At 39.7% G+C, this 25,571-nt stretch overlaps 1 long non-coding RNA gene across 3 annotated transcripts in view; it reads right to left on the bottom strand.

Moving 5' to 3' along the window:
• Positions 1-23,656, bottom strand: part of LOC107202019 — a 324,213-nt gene extending 300,557 nt beyond the window's left edge. For all 3 annotated transcript variants that reach the window (XR_004496597.1, XR_004496595.1, XR_004496598.1), the window contains exon 1: positions 23,592-23,656. This is a non-coding gene — a long non-coding RNA (uncharacterized LOC107202019). The remainder of the gene's footprint in view (positions 1-23,591) is intronic.
• Positions 23,657-25,571: the final 1,915 nt, after the last annotated feature.

Genomic DNA, 25,571 nt, shown 5'->3' with positions numbered 1-25,571 from the left:
AATATTTTAACTTTCATTAAACATGCCAAGTCAAATTTACTCTATTTAAGATCACTTCTGTAGATTTCAGTGTACATGATATGTTCACAGTAAATTATTAACAGCAAAAGACAGAGTTAGGATAAACAAAGCCCATCTTGGTTTATTTATTAAGAAATCTATTATTATTTATTAAGAATTTTTTATTTCTTTTTTGAGAAGTGTGTTATCTTTTTTCCTCACTTTCCTTGATAAACAAAACCTGCAGTGGGATTACTTCACGCTGAAGGAAAGGTGGGTGAGGCTCACCTTCCTCCTCACCCCGTGAGGATGGAGGATCCTGTTCCCCTCATTGGCCTATTCCTATTTGGCCCTAATTCTGTATTAAGTCAGAACTTTCTCCTTGACTCCACTTGGAAGAGTCAGCTAGAGGCTGTTTCTGAAATTGAGGGGTTTCTATTCCTGTTCTTGATAATATAGATTAAATGCAAAAATCTAATTAATTTTATTTTTTTTCTCCAGGACTTGACATGTTGGAATATCATCTTTAACTCTTGTACATTCTTAATAAAGGAAAAGAAAAAGAAATCAACAATTCAGTCCATATTTCAGGAGTGCTTTGTCTGGGGTTCCATGCTATTGCTTCCTGTATCATGCAAGTAATATCAAATTGGAAATATTTCTGTTCAGCAACTTCAGCAGCTCTAAATTAAGAGAATTAGTTTATTGGCTTTCAATGCTTGAGCAGGTTAAGAATGTGTAAGCAAGAAAGATTTCATTTAGAAAGAGAAGTGCAGTGCCCATAATACCAACAGAGACATTAAGTGAGATTAGGCCATCTTCATAAACTACTTTCCAGTTACTAGATTATCAAAAATAATGAATGCCACTCATTAAAGAAAACAATTTTTGAAATAAAGAAAATCCATTTTTAAGGCAGTAACAGCTCATGGAGATAAAATTGGATGATAAACAGCAAAATATTTTTACACTGTAGGACCTAAACAGGCACTGACCATCGCTTGCTCCAGAGCAGGTGGCCTTTAGGTCACACATGCAGACCATGGGAAAAAAGGTGGTTTGAGGAAGATTTTCTTTCTGTGACAGGAATGGAGATCTATCTCTTCCACTTTTGTTGCCAGTTTTAATAGATCATGATTGAAATCTGACTAATACATTTCACTTTTAATGCGTATGTGGGCTTCAAAATTGAATTTGAAATCTATTTTAGAAGGGATTAACAACCTCTGAATGAAAAGGGACAAGAAACAAAGATGCTTTAAATTTTGGTGGTATCTTTAAAACGTGATGGCATTGCCCTTGCTCTGTTAATGCACTGGATATTTCCTGTGGTTGCACCCTAAGATGTCCCAGAAGCACAAGTTGCTACTGGAATTTGAGCCAAAGCACCTTTAGGGATAATTCAGCCCCGTGAAGTCACTGGACTCTGGTGTCTGCAGAGGTGCTTCAGGAGGGCTCTGCAGCACAGAAGCCATCAGGCAGAGGTGTGGACCTGATTTTCTCTGAGCCTGAGAGAATTACAGGCTGTCAGTGGCTGATCTGTTCCCAAGGGAAAGTTTCTTGGGAGATCTCGTGCTCAAGGACAAGATTTGTAAATCATCTTGCTTTCTCAAAACAGTGCTGAATAACTGTAGATGGCATGTTTTTCTCTTGTCCCAGCAATGGGACAAGAGGTGGTGTCCCCTGTTAACCCTGTAGTGTAAGACTCTACAAAAGCTGAAAAGTTCAGAGAATAAAGGTCCTTTTCCTACCAACTCGTTCTGGTGCGTGCTGTGAATCCACACCTGCACATCGTGTCCAACAGCCACACAGAAGGTGATCCCTGCCACCATCAGAAAACAGGAGCTCTCCCCCAAAAAGGCAGGAGGCAATAAAGGGAAAGCCTTGCCATTGAGGGAAAGTGGCACAGAGTCAGGAAAACTGAGCTGCTTCATCCCTGCTGAGGACTCAAGTGTATGGAAATTCCATTCACCCCGAGCTGATGGCTTTGTTTCGAGGGGGAGGCAGGAAAGTGCAGGTACAAAGTTGAATATTCAGAGTCACGATGAGATGAATCAGCTTCAAAATAATCATCACAAAATGAAAAAAAAAAAAAAAGCCTAAGCAGAATATGTATTAAAACCAAAGCCAGAAACTACACTTTTAAGAATTTTTAAGGTAGGACACAAAGAATAACCTAGAATTTTTAAAATGTGGGTAAATATGAACCAATTACTTATTATTTCATTAAAGTGGAGATGGGAAGGACCAATTCCTAACTCACTGTGTTTGCCTCCTGGGGTCCTAGATAGCTTTTCCTGTCAAATTAAAACAGAAAAAAAAAGATAAATAAACATGAGAAATTAAGATTGTCTAGGTAGGTGAAGGAGAAGGGAAAAGAAGCAAGGAAATAATGTTCCACAATTATTACCAGAGCTAAGAGAAACAAAATTACTTGATCATAAATTCAGGATAATCTGGTTTTCTTTATGAGTTTCCATTTTATTAATGAAAGGAAGGTAACACCTTAGTGTACCCGGATGAATTAAAATGCCTATTTGTAGAAGCAATCCTCAATAGGGGTCTTTAATAGAATCTGTGAACAATTCTGGAGTCAGATAATTTAGCTGTAAAAAGGCAATATTAATAGCTCACCTCTGGGTACACAGCCCAGGCTGGACAGGAGTAGGAGGAAGGGAATATTGGCAGGGAAGGCTGGGGAGTTTATTTGCATTATCCCAACTTCCTGCAGCCAAAAGGCTTCACACAAGCAGCTCTCTAAAAAGCGGGGGAAGCCAACAAGCACAAGATCTGTAAATTCTCTGCCTTGTTTATCAAATCTAACACACACAAAAGCTTTGGATGAGCCTGGAACAAAGAGTATAAAAATTGGGATACCAATTCACAGATGTCTTTTTTTAATCTCATGATTCTAAAAGAAATCAAGTTAACAAAAAAGCACCCAAACTTCTTTTAAATATAATTGATCAAACACTTCAACTTAACTCCTCAGCAGAATTTAATACACCTGAAAACATATCCAGCTATTTCATCTGCTTCAGCTCTTGAAAGGAAGTTCCCCAAAGTTTTCACAGTCTTTGTCCTAGAAAATGTGTGTGTACATCGGGAATGTAACTAATTTAAATGATGTATCATACTGAAAAAGACAATGACTTAAACACTGAAAAATATTTACTTCCTAATTTTATAGAGGGTTTTCTCATTAATCTTTGAAAGAGAATATATAAAATATCTAAAGTATCTTCTCAGTTATTTTGAGTAAATCTGACAAAGATGCTTCTCATGAAAATTCCAATCAGACCTTATTAGCTGCAGTTCAATTCCATACGTGGCAGAAATGGTCTGTGAAATATGAAGACAAAAAGCAGATGAGAGGGAACAGTTCAGGCCAGCTATGGGTACCTGCTACTCCTGCACCAGGAAAGTGGGACCATTCCAGACTTGAGCAGATCAGAGGGTTCTTATTTGGGGTTTGAAATGGGACCAGGACTTTCTCTTCAGAGGAGATTTGCAAAAGGCAGAAAATTTCTTTGCATCAGCCCCTGGCAATCTTCTTTTTCCATAAAGATGAAAACAGTGATTGGTGCTGAAGAGCTGCAAACCCACGAGTTTGCTGAGAACTTGGAAAGTTTCAACAGAAACCTCACAAAATGGACTTTTTCAACTCAGTCAGCTTGGTTTGGATGATGAAGTGGTTTTATGAGCAAGACTGGGAATAAAGTATTATCAAAACCATAAATATTCCAGCTTGCCAATATATACATAAGGGTAATCCTGGTTCACTCCTCCCAGCCCCATTCCTCATCTTTTCTACAGATTTTCTCCAAAAAAATTCAACCTCTTGTGGTGAAACTGCTCATCTCCACCTAGAAAAGCAGAAAAGAAGGACAAAAGAAATATCCAAACCTATATATTTTCTTAAGGTAAAAACTGGGATGTTGCCCTAAGCAAATACCCAAACCATTTTTCTCCCAGTGTAGGAGTGGCACACGTGACCCCAGGACTCTGATTTCACATCAGGCCACTCCACACAAGCCCTAAAAACTTGTGAGGGGTCTTTCATGTATAATACAGGAATTTCTTATTTCACAAACATTATTCACCTTCACCACAAGGAAAAAAACATTCTGAATGTCAGTTGAGTAGAAATGAAAACAAACTAAATTTGGCAGATTATGACAAAGGTAATTTTCTTCTAGGGAAAGGTGAATGGGACAAATAAGGCTTAATTCCCACAGAAATTACTTGCAGGAAAATCTGTTTCTGTGGAGTTCAAACATACACATTATAATGCAACCACTGACTTGTCCCCTTATTCCCTGCCCTCCTGAGACCCCACCTGGAGTCCTGCATCCAGCTCTGGGCACAGGAAAGATGTGGAGCTTTGGAGTGAGTCCAGAGGAGGCCATGAAGATGCTCCAAGGGCAGGAGGCCCTCTGCTCTGGAGCCAGGCTGGGAAAAGGCTCTGGAGAGAGCTTAGAGCTCCTTCCAGTGCCTGAAGGGGGCTTAGAAAAGGGAGGGACAGGGGCTTTTTCTATGGCAGACAGGGACAGGACAAGGGGCAATGGCTCCAAACTGCTGGAGGCAGGGATGGATGGGATCTTGGGAAGGAATCCTGGCACAGGGTGCCCAGAGCAGCTGTGGCTGCCCCTGGATCCCTGCAAGTGTCCCAGGCCAGGCTGGACAGGACTTGGAGCAGCCTGAGACAGGGGAAGGTGTCCCTGCCATGGCAGGAGTGGAACTGGATGATCTTTAAGGTCCTTTCCAAGCCAAATCATTCTGTGATTCTGATAATTCCCATCAGTCTATTCCCCTCCTGAATTCCACCATACAGGTTATAGGGAGCTCCTATCAAGTTGCAACATGATGGATCCATTTTCATGGATAGACAGGTAAGCAATAAGTCTATGCCTTTTTCTTTCCTCTTTATTTTAATATCTATTCAGTTTTGTTATTGGGCTATTATATTTTGCTGTTGCAATTTAAACCTTTTATCAGAAATAAATCTTTGAATTCTATTATCTTGTGACAATTCTGTAGGGACAGGCATTTCAAAAAGCTGAGAGATAAAAATGAGAAGGAAAAGAGCTTTTTTTGCAGGCCTCTATTAAAGTTTTCACACTGCTACATTCCAGCTATAAAATAGCATCGTTGATAATAATTCATTACAATTCCATAATACACATGGAATATGTTATGCTGTATTAATCAACAATTCTGTTTTGCTAACTTATTAAAATCATTCATTTGAAATTGCATATTATTTTAGTGCCATCTTGTTGCTGATTTATAGTGACTGGAAGTTTATTGATAGTTTCTCAGTCGCCTGAGACCTCATGAAGTTTGCAAATAATGTTGGTTCTTTCTTAAATGTGCTTTCAGTCAGTGGGCATCACTAAGGTGTCATGAAAAACACTTGACACAGCTGAAGTGGTCACTGGCTTTGGGTTTTTGAAGGTAAAGCTCCAAGAGATGAGGATAAGGAAGAAAGGACTGAATGGAAATAGTTGTGAAATCTGTTGGAAACCTGCAGAATTGCAGTAACAAGAGGAATCTCTTTCTCCCTGAGCCAGCATCAATGATTCATTAGCCACTTGCTAAAACTCAATAATCAGTTCATGATTTGCTGAGTTCAACCATTATGAAAACAATATACAGAATCAGTAAATAATGGCCTCTGATGAATCTGCTGCACTGTATTCCTTTTGGAAGGATAACAATAGGAAGATCCAGAATAAAAGTAGAAAAGGAAGCAAATGAACCCAGTAAATCACATGGAAGCCTAACTTTGTACTGTGTATCTGAATTTACTCCATGCATCCAACTTCTTTATGGGCTCAAAACACCTGCCTGTCTAAAAATGAATTCGTTTTCCAACCCTACATTTCAGATTCCGTTGTAACATGCTGCAAAGTAATGGTGTGATGGGTTTTTAGGGGGGATTGTTCTTTTTAATTTTTTTTAGCATGTTCTGAAGCAAAAGAATTCTCTTTCTGTAGAGCACCACTAACAGAAGTATTTTTCACATGCAGCAATATGTTCTCACTGTCATGTCTCAGAAGAAATCCCTTGGGGCTCAAGATCTGTGCGTGTAATACCCACACAGAAAATTAAGTCTCAATTGACTCCACAAAAAAACACCAAATCCCACCTCTAAGAATATCTAAGCATTGTTTTTTAATGATGATTAATGAGCTCCTTTTTAGGGCTCTAATATTAGTTACACCCATTTGTGCCAAGGCTAAATTTGATATAGTCAGGGATTTCTTTCAAAAGCTGCCCTGGGAGATAATGAGTTTCCCAAATTTCTCCAGCGCTCAGGAGAATGCCGGATCTTCACAGAATCTCAGGACCAGTGCATCTTTCTTCCTCTGAATTGAAACCCTTGCTGCCTCTGTTTTTTAAGTTTGAACATGGAGGTTTGCTCCTGTGAATGGGGCTCCAAAGGAAAGGGAAAAAAAACCCCTTCAGTCCCGTCCGGCGTGTATTTTGAAAAGTTTAGCTTCCCTAAGGTCTTAACAAAAGGAGATTCTACTTGTGGGAAGAGATGATTAATCCGAGACGCTCCAATGCTGTAATGATGAAAAGGATGCTCAACAGGTCGGAGCCTTTCGAAGGGAGGGTCTCACTCATCTCTGCCAAGGTGTGGTTCGTGAAGCATCTTTAGCTCTTGACACAGCAGAGGGCACCTCGGAATAATAAAGCCTCTCTCCAGGGAACAAAATGCATTTCCAAGCCTTTTCTTTGCCAGGTTAACATTTGACAAGCTTGCTTTAATGCTCGTTCTCCCCAAGCAGCTCAGATGAGGAGGACAGAAAAAGTTTGCGGCAGAAGAGGACAGAAGGGAAAGGAATTCAAGATTTTCAAAACAGTGCCAAAAAGCAGACTTTCTTTCCTTGCTGCAGACACCAGGTAATGAGTACAAATGGATGGACCAGGGATTATTTTGGAAGACTGGGCCAAGGAAAATGGGGTTTGCTCAGCTTTAACGCACAAAGACACACGCTAAATCTTCTGAAATCTTATTGCTTAAGTGTATGGGCTGAAAACTGAGTAATGCTTAAATCCTACTGCTCCACACGGCCAACAGAAGTCAATTAGTCCAACTTCAGCCCTGCATTCATTTTCCTACTCTTTAATTATTATTTACATGATACCACAAAGGTGCACAGCTGTGGAAAGGTGTAGCCCCCGTCCAGAAGATCAGCTGTTGTAAGTTCACCCTAATATCGATACAAATAATGGAACACACTTTTTACTCTGGAAAATGGCAGTCAAAGCAAATTGGGCATTCTGAGCTGGGCTCTGGCAGCCTTTTGTATTGCTTTCATTAGAGTGTCAGCCTCTAAAAAAATAATGTGACAAAGGAAGGGTGGCTGGTGAGCTGGCAATCATACAACGTCTAAAGATCTGAGCCCTTCTGTAATGATCATATGTGATTTACAGAATCAAAGGGTCAAATTCTGCCCTCAATTACACACCTATTGCTAGGTGGTACAGCATCACGTGGCAGGTGAATTAGAGAGATTATTGTGTTTCTAAAGAAACAGAAAAATGCTCTGTGGCCTTCAAAGTAGCAAATTCAGTGTTGATCCTGTATTAAATAACAACATATAAATGCACGGAAATGTCAGAGCATCTTCGGGGCCTTTTTTAAATAGAGATGTTTTGTGGGGCAACAGAACTGCTGCAGTCTCTGGTACTTGTCTAACATTCTGCATTTCTGGTCTAATATTCTATGCTCCACAAGTCAAACTTTGGAAAGGAAAAATCTGGCATTATATTGGGCTGCTGGAGCCCTTAGGCTTTGGCTGAGCTTGTCAGTGGTTCCTTGTCTCTGCTGTATCCGGTATTATCACGGGACAAGTGTTTCTTATTTCACATTTCTGATGTGTCTCTTAATCCATACAAACTCTACAGAAGGATTAATGCAATTTATTCCTTCAGATGCACAAGTTATTTCATTTTATTTGTAAATAAATGTAATGACTTTTTTTTTTTACTCAGAGCTAGAAATAAATTCTGATTTTCCACTTGGGCAAGACACACACATGCAAAGTTCAGGACAGTTGTGAGATCAATCTGACCAACAAATGGAACTCACACAGGAGGGAACAAAGGAGAAGGAAATTAAACAGTGAGTAGGACTATTAAAGAACAGCTCCATGGATTTGGACATGCCACAGAAACATCCTTGCCCCAACCTCTCCGCACCTCTTTCATCCCACTGGAAGAAATTATGCCACGATTTATGTTGAAGGCGCTGTTTTCCTGTCATTTTAAAGGAACAGAATTTTCTGGATCTTCCCTTTCTTAGTTAATACACATGCACACCCTCACACAAAACATATGTTAATAACTTCAGACCACAAATTTAATTTATCTCAGCTTTCCACCTGACATCATTCCTTGTCATGTGGCGCATACCCATCCGTAAACAAAATGGGGATTCATTTCCATAGCAACAGCGAGTGGGACTTTGATCAGCTCCAATGATTATTTGTAGGCACACACGTTTACAGATATCAAAATCCTAACTGAAGGCTGATTAGCTTTTTTTTTTCCTTCTTTTTTAAATGAAAGCAGCTCAGTTGGTTTATATGTACGAGCAGGAATGCAAGTAAAGGCACCTAAAAAATATCTCTGGATGGCAATGGGAGCCACCGGCCATTAGCTCGGTGTCACTTCCAGTTCCTTGGGAATATAGATATTCCTAACATGTAGAATCTGATGTACGTGTCCTGTGGCCAATAAAGTATTTTCTTTGTGTTCCCTGGCAGATGTGCGGGTTCAGGCTGCACATGCAGGTGTTTGGGGGCTGGCTCGTGTGGGATGAGGAGAGGTGGTAGCCTGTGGCTTGACAGAAAAAGAGAAAAAAAAATCTGAACAATGTGTTGAAAAAGACTCCAGTCAGAGCTGCACAGGACCAGCTGTTTTTTTCTAATTAGAATAACAAGAATAGCACATGCTAAAATGTTGGGTTTTTTTTTTTTCTCAAAAGCAATGAATGCTTCAGGAACTATAAGGGATGAGCTCTAAAACCTATTTAAATGAAGGAATGCTTCAGGAGCCATATGGAGAAGAAAAAGGAAAGGCGAAAGTAGAGAAATGTTTTATTTTTAGCTAAATCTGAAACGTTTCGATTCTTCATCCAATGTTACATAGAAATTATCTTACTTTTAAACTTCCAAAAATGTCAGTGCTGATGCTTATTGTATCATGGCTTAAACAAGATATTTCAAACACTTAGTGCATTTCAGCAGGGTGTTCTTGCAGGCATTGTAAATTCCATTCTATGCCCTGAACATGCACTGAGATCTATCCCCTATGATATATATCTGGTAATGTATGAGAGCTGCACATAATGAAGTATGTGACAAACACTCAAAACACACCCTCTATCATCAGTCTTCTCTCCTCTTCTCTTTTTTCTTCTTTTTATTTTTTTTTTTCCTTCCACTTCTCCTGAAGCACTGATGATTCCAAACTTTGACTACAGGAATAACATTTGTAACAGCTACGGCATTCTGGACATCTGCACTGTTAGAGTACTTTAGAATAAAGTCACATGGCCATAGGGAAATTTCACAGAATTCAAATCACAGTGACTTGCCAAGGTGTATAACGAGTTTGTTTTCAGCTGTTCTTCTCATGAATAATTACCAAGCAGGCATATCCTAAAGCTACCACAAGCTGTCAGTTCACCAGAAATATTCAATATTTAAAACAGAATTTCGAATTTAGAATTTCATAAATGAAAATAATTACAGCACAGGCAAAATAGCACAGTTCAAGTGCTGTCAGGTACTTCTTGCCTTTCCACGAGGCTTCCCACAACCAGACGTTGCAGTCACATTAAATTATTTTTACAACGTAAAGAAAATTATGCAAATTCAAGAGGAACTGCAAGGATCTTCTTTTTTGCCCAGAACTAATACTTTGCTCTCATTTTCCTAACTATTCCTTCACCAAGCACAGAAAGAGATAACAGAGTACAATCCCAAGATTTCCATCTGTTCTGGTCCCTTTGGATCAAACGAGCGCTGTGTATTCTGCCGTCTGCAGAGCCAACAGCAGCGCCAAGCTGGGCAGGAGGGAGGAGAGGCAGGAGGAGGTGGAAGTGCAGGAGAAGGGATTTCCAAGCTGGACAGGAGGGAGGAGAGGCAGGAGGAGGTGGAAGTGCAGGAGAAGGGGTTTCCAAGCCTCCCTGAGCCTTCACCCCGGACAGGTCAGAGAGGCTGGAGAGGCTTTGGGAAGGATTGCAGGCGTCAGTGCCCACCTGTCCTGCACACCCAGGGCACCGGGAGCAGCTCAAGGGCTGGGATGTCCCAGCCCCTCGAAGGTTCCCTGGGACCCCTCTGTTCCCACAGCAAACAGCAGCTCCCATCCCTGGCCTTTCTGGGTTTGCATCCCAAAGGGATGATTGTGAGCCAAGAGAAAAGCGCTCTCCTTTCACACAGGGCTTAATATCGGCACATTATTCTAATATTATGAAAATCTTTATTGCGGCTTGAATAATGCCCTGAAATAGATATTGTGCTGGTTAATAAATTACATTTTCAAATGAGAGAGATTTTATCACCAAAACATCTCATGATTAATTTCTAATGTGAAGCTTATGGCCCGGACTTAAAACATTTGATTTTGCATTTGTGTTCAAAGGTTGAGCACTTAGGAAAGTTTTTATAAGAAACTTGCTGAATTTTTTTCTCCATATTGAAAAAAAATCACTAACCTGTTAATCCACTATAACTTCATAACCTCAATTACAGCTCTTGAGATGAAGGTGATTAAAAATAAGTATTTTCCCCTATTTTCAAAGAGCAGGTCACACCTTCCAAAGAAATCCTGTTTCAAATTTTGCAACGATACATTAAGGGCAATAATTAGAATTGGTCAGAAATGTTCCATAAGATGTTCCCCATTTCTCAACCAGTTCTAACTATCACTACTTGGAGTTATGACATCTCAAGTAGTAGCACTGGACTAAAAAGTGTTATTTCTCTGGGAAGCAAGAGGAGATAATAAAAAATTGTGTGTGTGTGTGCTATGAAAAGAATATAGTGTATTAAAATTTAGAATTCACAGCTCCCAATTTAAAGTATGGACCATGAGACCAAACTTCTGCTCAAATGATTTTTTTTAATTAATAATTTATATTAATCAGCATTTTGCTGAACTTGGCCCACTGCTAAGATTTGTGGCCCCGTTTTGTATCACCTGTGACTAATTTGCTGTTGCTGCTCGTGGGCAGCCCATGCTCCATCTAAAGCCATTCTCAAATGACCAAATGAATCAAGAAATATGGGTGCCAAAGTTCACAGGGAAAAGCTGCAACTCCATTTCTCCATTTTTCTGGAGATGTTCAAGCCTCAAGGAGTAAGATCTAATTTTTTTAGTTGATTATTTTCAAGATCAACACAGCACTGCAAATATGCTTATACACTTGGCATTCATTTTGGTAATATTCTCAAAAAATTAATCAAAATTTTGCTTTTCTAACTGCCAATCAATAATCAAATATTATTTACAAAGAGTTGAAAAACCGAGCATAAAAGAAACTAAGGAAATTGAACCCCAGACAAAAATATGTGCAACTCAGCCTGTAAAATCCTATTATTTGCCAGAATGTGTGCTTAATTTTAGGCATAAAAATGAGTCCAGACTAATGATTTTATAAGCCTTCTGCAGTGGCTGAACAGGTTGGCTCATTTTACTTCCTAAGCACATTTTGGGTGGAAACACAGCAGCTGTAAATGGGGTAAGTAAAGACCACTGCAGCACCAAATTCCTGGGCCTGGTGATGGGATAGAATTAAAACAAAATTAAAAATAAAATTATGTGTGCATTTGGAAGAATTATCACTACCGCCTAAAAATCACTTTTTGTTTCATTTTGAAGTTATTTTCTAAATAAATAAATTGTTGCTGTGGAAAATAAAAAAATAAAGTACCTTAGTGTAATTCTAAAATCTGGGAAAAATGAGAAAGATTCTCCCAAATCCTTCTTATCAGTCCTGGCTTTTTTTAACAGTTTTCCTTTTTTCCTGCAATACTTCTCCAAATTGTGTCTGTGGCTGATACTTCCTACCCTGCTTTCCTCCCATGGGGAGCTGCAGCTCCACCTTATTCTCTTCCCATTTGCAATCCATTTTAATAACTTTGTCTCCTCCAACAAATAAGAATTTTGCCATTGTCTTTAGGAGAACAAGAGGAGATTTTCAGAGAGCTGAGCTATATAGGTTTTTGTCTCATTTTAATCAGGATGTTGGTTGCACAATTCAATACTGATTGTGTAATCAGAAAGCAAGAAGAAACACAACACAAATGAATTACTATGGAAAAATTGTCCTCATAATGGGGTCATGAAGCATAGAGATATACATTTATAATGCTCTGTCAAATTACATTATGCAAGGAAATAAATTATGTTAAGAGAAAGTATGTTTTAATTACGAGCACAATACTTCTTCAAATTGGGGAAAAATTGCTAGCCCTATTATTATTATTATTATTATTATTATTATTATTATTATTATTATTATTATTATTATTATTATTATTATTACTATTACTATATAAATTTAGCTTCAATATGCACAGAAGTGCCTGCACATCCCCTGCTGTTAAGGAGCCTGTGTGTGCACAAGCACAAAATTTAGGAGTGTAACATTTTCCAATCGTTCTCTTGCCTGTAGTTTTTTTTCCTGCCCATCAATGTGTAAAATAAAGAGACCCAAACAGTCAGAAAACAGCAGTTTGTTGTCATGCACATGGCAGCAGTTGTGCTGTGCTCTCACTAAGTGTGTGGTTCATAAAGTAGATTATTCACACAAGTAGAATAATAAAATAAAATAAAGACTAAGCATAAGGTTTGGGGGGGGGGGGTGTTCATTGTTAATTTTCTTTTTTTTTTTTTTAATCCAAACAGACATTTAAAGAAGAGCATCCAGGTGAGAAAGAGGATGTTGTTAGGTTACACAATTCACTTTATAATTATTAATGGAGTTTAAGTGCAAAGGCAAAGACAAACTTTATATCATCCATTATAAAGAATGGATATCCATTATAATACCACAGGTATTAGCCCTGCCTGCCTCTTAGATAAATTTAGAGATCTTATCCATCTTTTAAAACCTTTCTTTTTCCATATTTTTCCAGTTTGGCTGCAAATCAAATCACAGTTGCTCGAAGTGCTGAGTACAGAAGAGAGACAAGACTGTTTCCTCAGCCTGGCTGCACAATTAACCCCAAAGGCACCAAAAAAAGGCTCAGGCCCCAAAGCTGTGTTCAGGGGAAAGGGGGTCCCTCCTCCCAGCCCCAGTTTTCTGGGATAACAGCAAACAGCTTGGCAAAGACACAGAAATATTTCAGGGAAATATTCAGCCTTTGCTTCAGCACTCCTGTGAAGACCCTGAGTACACGAGGAGGAACAAAACACATGGGAAAGGGGAAGTTTGGCCATGTACTGCTCGACCTAAAATTTAATTTTATTTCTTAAATTATTGCTTCAAAAAGAATTTTTAAAATCCTTGCCAGCTTTCAGATGTGTACCCTGCTCACCCAAAGGGTTCATGGATACACTAAAGCATCTTTCTTACCACAAGGTGGCATCTTCTTATTTTTATATGAAACATCTGAATATTTACATAATTTGAATAATTTTTGACACCTGAACGTTTCTGATTTTTTTTGTGTGTGACAACCATTTAACATCTGTGCAGATAGCCAGTGATGGTGTTAGACTTCTCCACACAAATGCTCCTGGAAGTTCCTGTGGCTGCTTTTCATGGAGCTGTTCACAACCACCACACATACACTGAATTCCCTCCCCAACAACGTGCTGACAACACTCCCAGGAACCCACAAATACCCCTTGAAAATTCCAGGGCAAGCCAAATTAAGAATTTACAGCACGTGTTCAAAATGCTGAGCTTTCTCCCCAAACTGCTATTGAAAGAGCACATTACTGGATATCTCAGCATGCAGATAATTTAAAATATAACACAGAAACCCACTACAGCCAGGGAACTTTACACTCCAGACTCTGTAACATAACTCAAACCAATTCTACAAACACAGGAAAATACATAAAAAGCATCAGCAGGGTTTTGTTCAAATCTGCCCAGATCACTACTAATAAAACCCGTATGAGAAGTAAAAAGGGAAGAGTTTAAAGCCTGTCTCTAACAACTTTCATTTTGCACAGTCACTGGTCTCTTCCAAAGGTGAAGATTTGCAGCTCATCAAGAGCACAATGTCCAGTGACAATGTTCAACTGAACACAAGCTGGAATTACTGAACAAAGTGAGAAACCAGAGCACTGAGTTCCCATCACAGAGCTCCATCTGACCCCACTGCTCTGAACTTGCTTTAAAAGCAAAAGAGAAAAAAGGAGATTTTTATTTTTAAAATACTTCAAGTTCATTTAATATGATCCCAGATCTGCTGATTCAACTGCAAAGCTGCTGGTGACTTCCAAAGGCTGTGAACTCGGGCTCCTGTCCCATAGCTAAGAGAAGTTTACCTTGCATAGTACAGCACAAAGTGACAGAAATTTCATGCCAAATCTTTTCCAGGATGCAATTCAAATTTAATGTTCTGAGATGTTTCAGAAATTCTTCTCTGCTTCCTCAAATTGCTCCTAACTACAAACTTTAATCTCACATCTCTCATCTATTGCTAAGTTCAGGGTCTTGACTTTATCTTTTAAAAGAAAATTGGCTTGGTTCCTTAATTTGAGACAATTTATGTCAGAGAAATTTTAATTTTAGATGCTTGATTGTGAAATGAAGGTTTTTGAGTTAAATGGAAGAATTTTCTCCTTTACAGCCAACAGTTTCTAGGCATGGTAATTCTGAATGGAGACTCTTCTCCACTGGAGATGAGCATCAGAATATTTCTAAACCTAATTCTTCCCCCGCTCTTTAAGGAAGATATGGGACACATATTTTTGCTTTCCATCTGCTGTCAGTTTTGCCCTTTGTGTCCCACCTGAGACCCCCATCCAGGAGGTGGATGTGCAGATCCTGCTTTCCTCAACTGGGAATGAGTAACTTCCCTTGACAGCAGAATTAGGGATCTGTTTAGAGCAGTGAGACTGGCCTGCAATCAGCTGCAAACACAAATGAAGCAATAGCTCCAGCCATTACGTTTATTCCCAATTATTTGCAGCTGCAAAAACATACAGACAATATTTTTCATGCACAAAATGCCATTTTTGGCCCCAGACAAAAATCGGGTCCTATCTCTTATCTACTGTTCTGATAAAGCTTTCAGAAATCAAGTCCTAGAGCACTGAACTCATGTCTAGCAGACCATCTGCAAATCAAATTATTTCCAAAATTATCCACTGAAGGCCCTTCTCACTTGGAAGAGACAGGTATGATTATTGCTTCTAGAGTTACCTGAGAGCTGAAAAGAAAGAAACTCCCCACTCCTGAGTGCACAAGCAATGGGTGCTTGTACAAACACACTACAAATGACACAGCTCCACCTCAAGTAGAAAACAACTTGTCAAACCTGGAGAAAACTCCTGAGGGAATTTTAAAGGGTATTCCTTTACAACTAACCAGCCTGTAAAAATTTCTTAGTTTTGATCTAATGGCAAGTAGGTAAGAATAAAAACAATCCTGTGCAGTATCACTAAGCAGTTCTCTCGATGCTTGGAGCCAAAACAATCAAGGGGACAGTTGCATAAATTATGTTTTCTAGTTCCAGTGGAGCAGCTCTAATTTAGGAGCTGGAACTCTGGCCTAACACAGGAAACATCAGCACAAAGCCCAATTTCACTTTACTCAACATGATCTTACTGGTAATTTTCTTTGTCAGAAAATGTCTTGATTTGTGTGCAGAAGATAGAAACTGAGCAACTGCCCAGGTGTTTGAAGCACAGGAGGTGACATCCTTGAGCACAGGTCTTGGCTCATGGCTTCAGTCTCTTCTGGGCTATTAATTAATGCTTAGAAAGAGAAATGCCACCAACAAAATAACTCAGGGGCAAAATCCTCTGTGCTGGAGTGAAAAGGAGGATTATTGGTGCCTTTCCTGGACAGGTGAAATCAAGCCCTCCAATGGACACCAGCTGGCCCAGCAGTGAAACTGTGACAATTCAAAGTATTAAATTCCTCTTGTGTATTTTACTCTTCACACTAGATAAATTCACGTGGCTCAGTCAGTTCTGCTCAGAAACTGGGGACATCCCACGGAGCACACAGGTATTTGTTGGTTCTCACACCCAACTTACCTTCACCCTTCTGTATCTGAGAGCTTTCCCTGAGCAGCACAACCAGCCCTCAAAGAGCTCCTGGTCCAGCAGCATCTCTGCTGCCACCACCACATCTCCTGCAATGCCTTGAGCTCTCCTGCTTTATACCACAATTTAACAATGTCAATTACAAAATGTGGTATTTTCAGTTACCACAGCTCATGTGCAAGACTCTGCTGTTATTCCACCTTACAAAGCAGCACTGAAGGAATTCACAATGCCAATATGTTTTGTGTTAGCAGCTTGCTTTTCCATGGCAGCTTTTCCAAGCTACCTCTCCATGAATTGCAAGAGAGGTATCAATAATTTCCAGCTAAATCAATACATTTTGCCTAGAAACCAGAGTTCTTCCACATGTTAGTATGAGAAAACGAAAAGCAGATCTTTTATTTTGGGCTTCTCTGTTATTCTAATAAATAAGTGGAGCAGACAGCCAACATCTCCTTCTAGTTTACTCCACATTTCCTTTAATTTATCAATGCAAAGTTATTTAGCAGAGAGTCATTAATAGAATTTCTTCAAAGAGAGAAACATGATTAGATATGTTAAATCTCAACAACATTGCTTCACAGCTGTAGCCATGGATTTTTTAGGCATTAATTGAACATCTGTGCAGTTTAATTAATTTGAACAAAATGCAACAGGGAAAAAAAAAAAAAGGCAACAGTAGGTACTGTTGAATTTAAGGAACTAATTTTAGTTTTCCAAACTTCCTCAAATAGTGGTTCTTTTATGTACACATCAGAGCCTCAGCAGAGGTTATTTATCATGTGGTCACACTGCACAGGGTGAGGCTGATGCACCTACACACCTGCAGCAGTCAAAGGAGCTACCTAAAGCATCCAAGAAAAGTGCAAAAGGGTTGTCTTGTTCTCTCCTTGAGCACCCAAAAAAGATCAAATTTGTATTTTGTACCAAACAGAACGTAGGCCTGCTGCACACACAATCTGGAATTGTCAGCCACAAGTGATGCCACACAAGACAAACTTGTATCTACAGTTAGGATCACACCATTTACATCAATCCTGAAGGAAAAATATGAGCATTTTCTGCACAAATGATATGAACTGGGTGAAGGTGAGACTTCTGAGTCTTTGGAGATCTCCTTTAACAGCTACTGGTCCGAGGGATGACACTCACTGAAGAGTTTAGCTGATTAACCTGTGAGGAACATTAAAAGTGCAAAGAACCTGTAGAAAGCAACTCATTCCATAGTCCCCAAGTGCACTGGAGTTTCCTCCTCACAAAGATACATCACTGTTCATACTGCACCAAGGCATTATTGTTTGTTACTCTGCAAAACATTCCAGCTACTACCTCAAATTAGAGAGGGGAAACAAAGGTGCCAAGAAAACACAAATTTTAAGATGGATTAAAGCATGTAATACCATAGCTCCAAAGCTCCCCTGTTGAATCAGATAACCATAACTTCTGGGGACTATTTTGAAACACCTTTTACAGTGCTGGGACTATTCAATGTCATGTTTGAATCACCCCGAGGCTGTTTGGGTTTTATGTTGTGTTGCTGTCCATAAGAATACAACTCCCTGGCACTTTCCCAGGCCAGGATGCATTGGAATAAACCCTGGGCTGGCCTTTGGCTGGCACAGGGATGCCAGATTCCAAGCAGGTAAGAAGTTTCCCCACACACACTGCCCGTGTTCAGCTGCTCATAATCTGCAGCACTCACAATTTATCATCGAAGCCGGAGCCTCGCTGCCAACTTATCAAAGTGGCCACTGGATGCATCTGATCAAGTCTGAGCATCTGGCTCTTCCCTGTTCCTGACATTAGCACAGACAACAGAATCAGTGGACTATTGAATGCAATTACAGTAAGCGAGACAGACAATAAAGATTGATAGCGCCTTCTCTTTTTATCACACACAAAACTAGTGGGGGTTAAAGCTTCGCCTTGAGCTGCCTTCATTTAACAATGATTGAAAATATGCAATTGTGATGGTAAAACACTGCAGCCTGTACCACTTCATTTACTGGACACATTATCAAATTAAATGAAAAGTGAACTGCCAAAAGCAACAGTTATTATATATTAATGATGAATATTTACTTAGCATTGTTCACAAATCACACCGAGAACAGAATCCTTCTTGTTATCTTCTTTGCAGGCTACAGATGAGTAGTTTAACATTTCCATGTTTACGTTAAATCTTCTGTCTACAAATCTCGAAATTCAGACATGTGCGAATGGTTTTGTGACCATCCATGTGGTTACAAACGTGTAATTAATAAAATGCTCCAGCAGTAAATGAATCCTAATTGCTGCAGGGATTCTTTACCTCAAATCACTGTTGGTATTCTTGCAAATACTTCACTAACCAAAGAAACTACAGAAAATTTGTATTTTGTTTCCAGCAGCCTTTTACTTGGTGGGTTGTGTGGTGTGCAACAGCTTCCAACAAATGGAAAATCCAGGAGAAGCCAACATCGTGGATTTATCACCATCCATCTGTTGTATGGGATTTCAAACTGGTTACTGGTCTTTGGTTACTGCTAAAAATATGTGCTACATTGGGAGTGCACTGATAAGAAAGCAGAGTTTTGCAAGTGAATGATTATTTTGCTTTGAAGTTTAAATCCTTGTTTTACAGGAGCCATGCTAACAACAACATTCCTGCCTCAAATTACAGCCAAATCATGTGCCAGTGGGCGCCAATAATCTATGGAATGACAGAGCTGATCACTTCATGGATACACCCTAGTTTGTATTGATTTTCAGTAGTAGATAAACCAAGACATTTCTTTATCAGAGTGTCATGATAGCATTGATGCCACACAGAAATTTAGAAAAAATGATCTTTTCTAAAACCTCAAAATTGAACGAAACAATAACTATGCTGTCAGTACTGCTAAAAAAAATTAATTAAAAAAAAAAAACAACACATATCTCTGGTCAGTTTTAGGTCAACTGCAATAAGGCAGTAGATGGACAACATGTGGTGCTGGTACTGCTGGGTTTGGGGATCCATACCCCACAAATGCAAACATCTAGTCCTTGTCAGGCACTGATATCCAGGCTGGCAGATTTTGGTGATGTGAAGAGCTCTGCTTGCTCTAGAGAAGATTTTGATGCAGGCACTAATGTCTGTGCTAGTGGCATGGTGACATACACGAGCCTAAATGACCAAACTGAAGTTTAAATAAAAACAGCAATTGGCTTTTTTGCTCTATGTGCAGCCCTGGGTAGGAAAATACAGCCATTCCTAAACATTCACTAATCCCTGAGCTGTATTCTCCCAATTTTCCTTCTTTTTTCAAGTGAACCAATTACATTCCAGGAATTTGATTTTTACAAATTGTTGCTGTAAAGGCACTGTGGACTAAACAATACAAAAGAAGAAAACTGAGGAAAGAAGTTTGTTTTTTCTGGCCATATGCTGGCGTATAAACAATAAAAGTGACAAACACACAAATATGCCACAATGGAAGACTATGTGCAGATCCCACGCAGTAAATTGAAAAAGCAACATGCTGCATGGTTCTGTTTAACAATAGTGCAAAAATAACTGTAGGAAACTCTGGCTAAGGCGGCCCACAGACAGTTTTGGAAGGGAGGCATCAATTGACAAGCTACAAGTAGAACAAATGAATTATCTTAAGCCTACTGAAAACAGGAAACCAAGGACTCTTCTATTTTCAAATGACATTTATTATCACTCCTCCCCCTCCCCTTTTAAAGCAGAAAACAAACCTAAATTTAACCAAAATTTTTTCAAGAAACACAATCATTTTATTATGTTCCCATTTGCTGGATGTATCAAGAGAAACATTAAGTAGAGATTTATTTTTTTTTTCCATCTAAACCACTTTTTCCATTTGAATCCCCATAAAAAGAAACAATGATCCATTGCATAAATCAAGAGAACTACTGAAACTTGGTTTGCCATGATCATTTTTTGTTGTGCCACGCCACCTCACGCCCCTCATTGCACAAAAGACAGCAGTGAACGCTGTGGTTTGTCCCACTGCTGCTGCCAACAGAGAAATGGCATCAAATTGTCCGTCTTTTCCTCGCTCAGGTATCCCCTTGCCATATCCAGACACCAGTAATTATGCAACTCATAAAACATAATGACTTTGAGATGTTGCTCTGCTCTGCAAACAGGTTTAGAAATGCCAAAGTCACCGCAGGGAGAAGAGGAACGCACCACAGGCTGATCCTCACGTCCTCAGAAAGCTGGGCTGGGTGTGAGGTGCACTCAGGTACAGCTGAATGCCTTCAGAGGAGGCTACAGCACTCCCCTGGGATTTTATTTTGGAAAATGAAGCTGAACTGATAGTCACAGGGGAAAAAAAAATACCAAACAAAACCAAAGTTAAAAATTCTAACCTTGATCAGCCTCAAGTCAGGGAGGAGCTGACAGCTCTGCTCATCCATTCGGGAAAGGCACAGACCCCACACCTCAGGGAGAATCATTTTTAGAGCTGATCAATTGCATCACAGTCACAAGAATCAACAAGTTTAGATATAGATAAAGCAAATAGAGATTCTGATTTTCACAAAAGCTGTACTTTACATTTCCATATTCCTCCAATGTATTTCAGTCAAGATACTGTCCAGCTGCCTCATATTTCAACAAGACAGGAATAATCGAGTCAGACAGGTACCAGAGTCACTGGAGTGGAGAGATTCTGTTGTCTAAGGTCTTCTCTGAAGAGCAATCAACCTTTTTCTTTTTTCTCTCTCATTTTGCCATTGTGTTGTGTCAAATAAAACCAAAAGAACAAGCCACCAAACCCAAGAGTGAAGTCTCACTTGCTTTCCTCCAAGAGAAGCACAATTCCCAAACCACCCTGCTGCACTGTTCCCATGAGCCTGGTGTGCTCTCCTTTCTCCAGGAAGGGCAGGAGCATTATTGCCCAAACCCAGGAGTGTGGAATGGCAGTGCCACATGTCCACACAACAGTAAGATACTGATGATTTTAGTACCCTCTAAATAAGAGAATTTGCTCCCTTATTTTAAAATATTGCCGTGTGACAATGGAATAGGTCACACAGCCAAAATACTATATGAAAAATAGAATAAGAAAATATTCCAGTGTATATTCCTGACCACTTTAGAGCCTAAACCTACTGATCCAAACACAATGCTCTTGAATCCCCACTGAACTCTGACACAAACCTTTGCTGTGGCATCAGACAAGAAACCCAGCACCTTGTCTGCATCTGCCTAAACAATGCTGTAATTTATTCATTGCTTTAAAAACACCACAGGTAATAATCCTTTATCCACAAATATCACGAGTTTGGGGAAAGAGCTAGTTTCAGCCACTTTGTCAGAGGCATGAAATAGGCAATATCATGCAAGATGAGAAATCTGAAAGGAGTATTTAGTGCGGAATGGAAAAACTGCTGTTGTCTAACGTAAAAAGGTCCAATGTGGTCATGCTTTAATATTTCCCAAAAGCTAAATCACATTATTCTGAGAACACCTTCAGCATCATCCCATCCCAGTCAAAAACTAATTTCATTTTTTGCGATGTCACAAGAAAAGAAACGGCCTCGGTATGGAATATGCAAAATATAAACTCGATAAATTCTGAAAGAGATTCTTATCATCTACCTGATTTAAAATCAGTTTCTTGAAAAACACTTAACTAAGCTTTTACTCACACTTTTAAAAACTCAAGTCTGAAACAGACACAGAGAAGGTTTGGGTCATCCAGCCTGTCCACCTCTGAGACCAAAAAGGTTCATAGGTGAGACCAAAAAATACAATTGTTCACAGTGATAAGAACTTCACAGGTATTTAGAGGGTGACTGGATTGCAACAAAATCCAGTGCAGGACATCTGTTCACTGAACCTCACACCTCATCATGGTGGCTTTTTTATTTGCTTGTTTCTGCCCCTCCTGTCATTCTAAGTCACAGTCACATTTTGTAAGCATCTTGAAGAGTTAATTACAGCTGTGCTGGGCCTCTTCAGCAGAGGCAATAAGGGAAATGTTCTGTTTCATGGTGGTTTTGAATCAAATCTTGTCCTCAGTGAGTGTCCAGAGCAGAGAGATGCAAAAGTCTCTCTTTTCTTAAGGCATTTCAGTGAGAGCAGGCAGGTTTTGTAGGCACCCTCCAAAACCCACTGTGAGGTCAGAATTTTCCTTTGGAGATCCCTGTCTCCCTTTATTGACTGCAGAGGAGTTCCAGCACAACTCATCTCCTATTTAGACACCTTGAACAAGGACCTAAGGCCAAGAAGGAGGGTCAGGATCCTTCAGTAAAAGCCACAGAACAGGACCAGGTCTCTGGCAGCCCTCCCACACGAGCTGGAGCTCAGCGCTTGTGCTGCCTACATTTCAATTTCACGTGTGTGAAAAAGGGTAACATCCCTGCCCCAACTCACAAGGGCACAATAAACACATTCATGATTATTATGCCCCCTGAAATGAAGGTAATGAAGGTTGTAAGTATGAGCAGCGCCATCAGAAATGTTTCTGTGCACCACTGAGTTCCACTTACCAGCTCTCTCTGTTGTGAGGATCTTCCTTGGGCAGGGATCCTGGGGCAGAACCTGGAGAGATCCTTGGCCTGAGCCCACCAGAGCTGTGGAGCCTGGGCTGGGCTGTGCCCCTCCAGGGGCACCCATGGGACTCTGCTTGGCAGGACATCCACAGAGGATGGTGGCAGATGCTTCTGGTTTATTTCTTTAATTATGTTTCACATGCTCTGTGATTTCTCAGTCTCCTCAACTGCTAAATTCCATTACCACCTCCACTGCCCGAGCAGTCCCCTTGGCACAGCAAATACAACTTCCAGAGGGGACCTAAGGGACACCAAGCCCTGAGTGCAAAAGTCTTTGGTGATGACCCTGCAGTGTCCCCTGCTCAGCTTCTGCAGATGAGCACGAGCAGGAAGGCAGAGCCTGCTCTCCAGCCCCAGGAAACAATTCCTTAACAGCCTTACATGTGACATTTTCCACCTCTTTCCCTGCACCATGGCACATAAGGGAGGGTGTTGTACACCATGGTATTACTTTTCCTCATCAAGCATTTAATAGCAAAACAGTGCCATTTAAATTCTTGAAAAATTCTAATTTTAGTTAACACTGAGATGGAGCAGGCAGTTAGAAAAGGTCCCCCTTCTCAAGACTCCCTGCTCTGATTTGAGCTTGAGCGGGAGATCAGTGAAGCTGGAGAGCACACTGAAAGGAAACTGAGAAAAAGAAGGAAAATGGCAACTATTGGACTGCTCCTTACTCAGGACTGAAAAATCAGGCACATAAAATTGGTGAAAAATAACTGGTTTACAGCTAAAAGCACAAACAGAGGAAATCTTGACTGGGGGCAAAACAATAATGTCAACATTACCTTAGAAATGCCTCAGCCCTCCTTCAGTCCCAAGATCTCTTCAAAGCAGCAGGTTCAGGCTCTGGAAATTAAAATAATAATAATAAAAATATAAGTAAGAGGAAAAAATTATTATAATCATTCTTAGATCTTATTAAAAGAGCCAATAAAAGATGTTTTTTTCCTTCCTGTAGCCCCACATGTGCCCAAGAAAAGGAGACAGAGCTGCAGGAGGGACACCTGGACATTTGGAGAGCCCTGAACACAGCAGCAGAGGGGCATGGTTGGCTCACCAAGAGATAATTGCTTCCTCCCTCTCCTCCCTAAATGTGATAAAATATACATTATTTAAAAATTAGAGACATTTAGGGTAACAGCCCTCCAAATACACAGTATTTATTCCTTCTTTCATTGCCCACAGTTTATGGCATTGTCTGGCTTTGGGTGTGCTTTGCTATTTTTTTCTCTCCTCAGTTTACTCAGTATAGGGCTCGCACTGATCTCATCAATAAGAAATGAATTTTGGTAACTTTCAAAACCACTATATTATTTTTCCTTTTATTTGTAGTGAGTTTTTCTTCTCTCAGTGGTATTACTGCAATAAGTCAGTCATTATTTCTTTATGTTTTCCCTCCTTTCTTTAGTATTTCATTTCCCTTTACAGCACATCTCGTGATCACAAAGAAAACAGAGACACTTATTTCTTTTAACAGTTGAAATTGCTGCAAGTGATTTAACTGTCATTTAATCTGATTCCTCTCTTCTGTCTGTGGAGAAATATGTTTAATGTACTGGAAATTATGTTAATAAGAAAAAGCATTATCTCATTTAATGAAATAAATATACAAATATTTCAAAATAAAATAAAGAGGCAATCTTCACTGAGGAAAAAATGTCTCTTATGGTTTGCATAAAATAAACAAATGAGAAAAATTAATGAATACATTGAAATATACTGACAAAAATTATGCCTAAACTCAAAAGGGAAAAAAAATAAAGAAGGTGACTGAATTGCATCTCACCTAATCAGATGCTCTTTGAGACAACACAGAAAGAAGCTCAAAGGATCACAGTACAAATTATTTTTTTAAATGATGTTTTTACCCTAGGCTAAACTTCTCTCCCCTCCTTTTAAAATCCCTCAGTTTCCCTGCCTTTTTTTTTTGTTGCTGTTTTATTTTCTTCAATTGGCATCAAAATAATATTTATTGTTTAATGACTGCAATTGCTTCATCCTTTAATTATCTTTGATCCTGTGCCACAAAACATATTTAATTTATGGCAAAGAACTTTGAGCCCTTCTGATTTAGTTAATTGTAACAATCAATAACTCTGCTTCTAAGCTTTTCCATTCTGAAGGCTGTAACTAGCATGCACTAAGGTTAAACAAATATTGTTAGTGGGGAGAGAAAAACCTGTAGCAATTATGTAATAAAAGCATGACCACTGCAACAGAAACACATAATTAGCGATTTAATTGCAGACATCAAAACAAACTAAAGATGTCAATAAAAAAAAAAAATCTCCTGTGACAAACTGATTTCATTTCCCTGTTCTGCAATTCTAGATCTCAGTGTATTTCTTTTTGTTTTCTTGTTTTCCAGAAATCAAGAGCTCCAAACCCAAAGCAGAGACTGGGTGCCATCCGTTTGGGTGTGCCTGTGGTAGGAATTTGATGAAATCCTGGGATCACTTTCTCACTGGCAGAATCAGTGCGTTCACTGCATCCCACAGTGGATTTTTTTAACTCCCCTTTGAAAGGGCCCAGCAGTGCTGAGTGTGCCGTGGTGCCAAATCCCTTGGGGAGCTGCAGTCATTTGTGTCACGAACCTTCTCAAGGCATTTTCTAAGTGCACCAGTTTCTGTCTCTGCTTCCCCACTCCTCTCAAAGTGCTGCGGATCATAACAGCTCCGGCTCAGCCACTTCTGCTATCCGGAATAACCAGCCAGAGTGTGATGTGGAGAGATCTCAAGTGGTTTTCTCACTTGAAATCCAGAGTT

Source organism: Parus major, chromosome 3 (genome assembly GCF_001522545.3).
Source record: "Parus major isolate Abel chromosome 3, Parus_major1.1, whole genome shotgun sequence".
In the NCBI taxonomy this organism is placed as follows: Eukaryota; Metazoa; Chordata; class Aves; order Passeriformes; family Paridae; genus Parus; species Parus major.
This window is presented reverse-complemented; position numbering and strand designations above follow the sequence as displayed.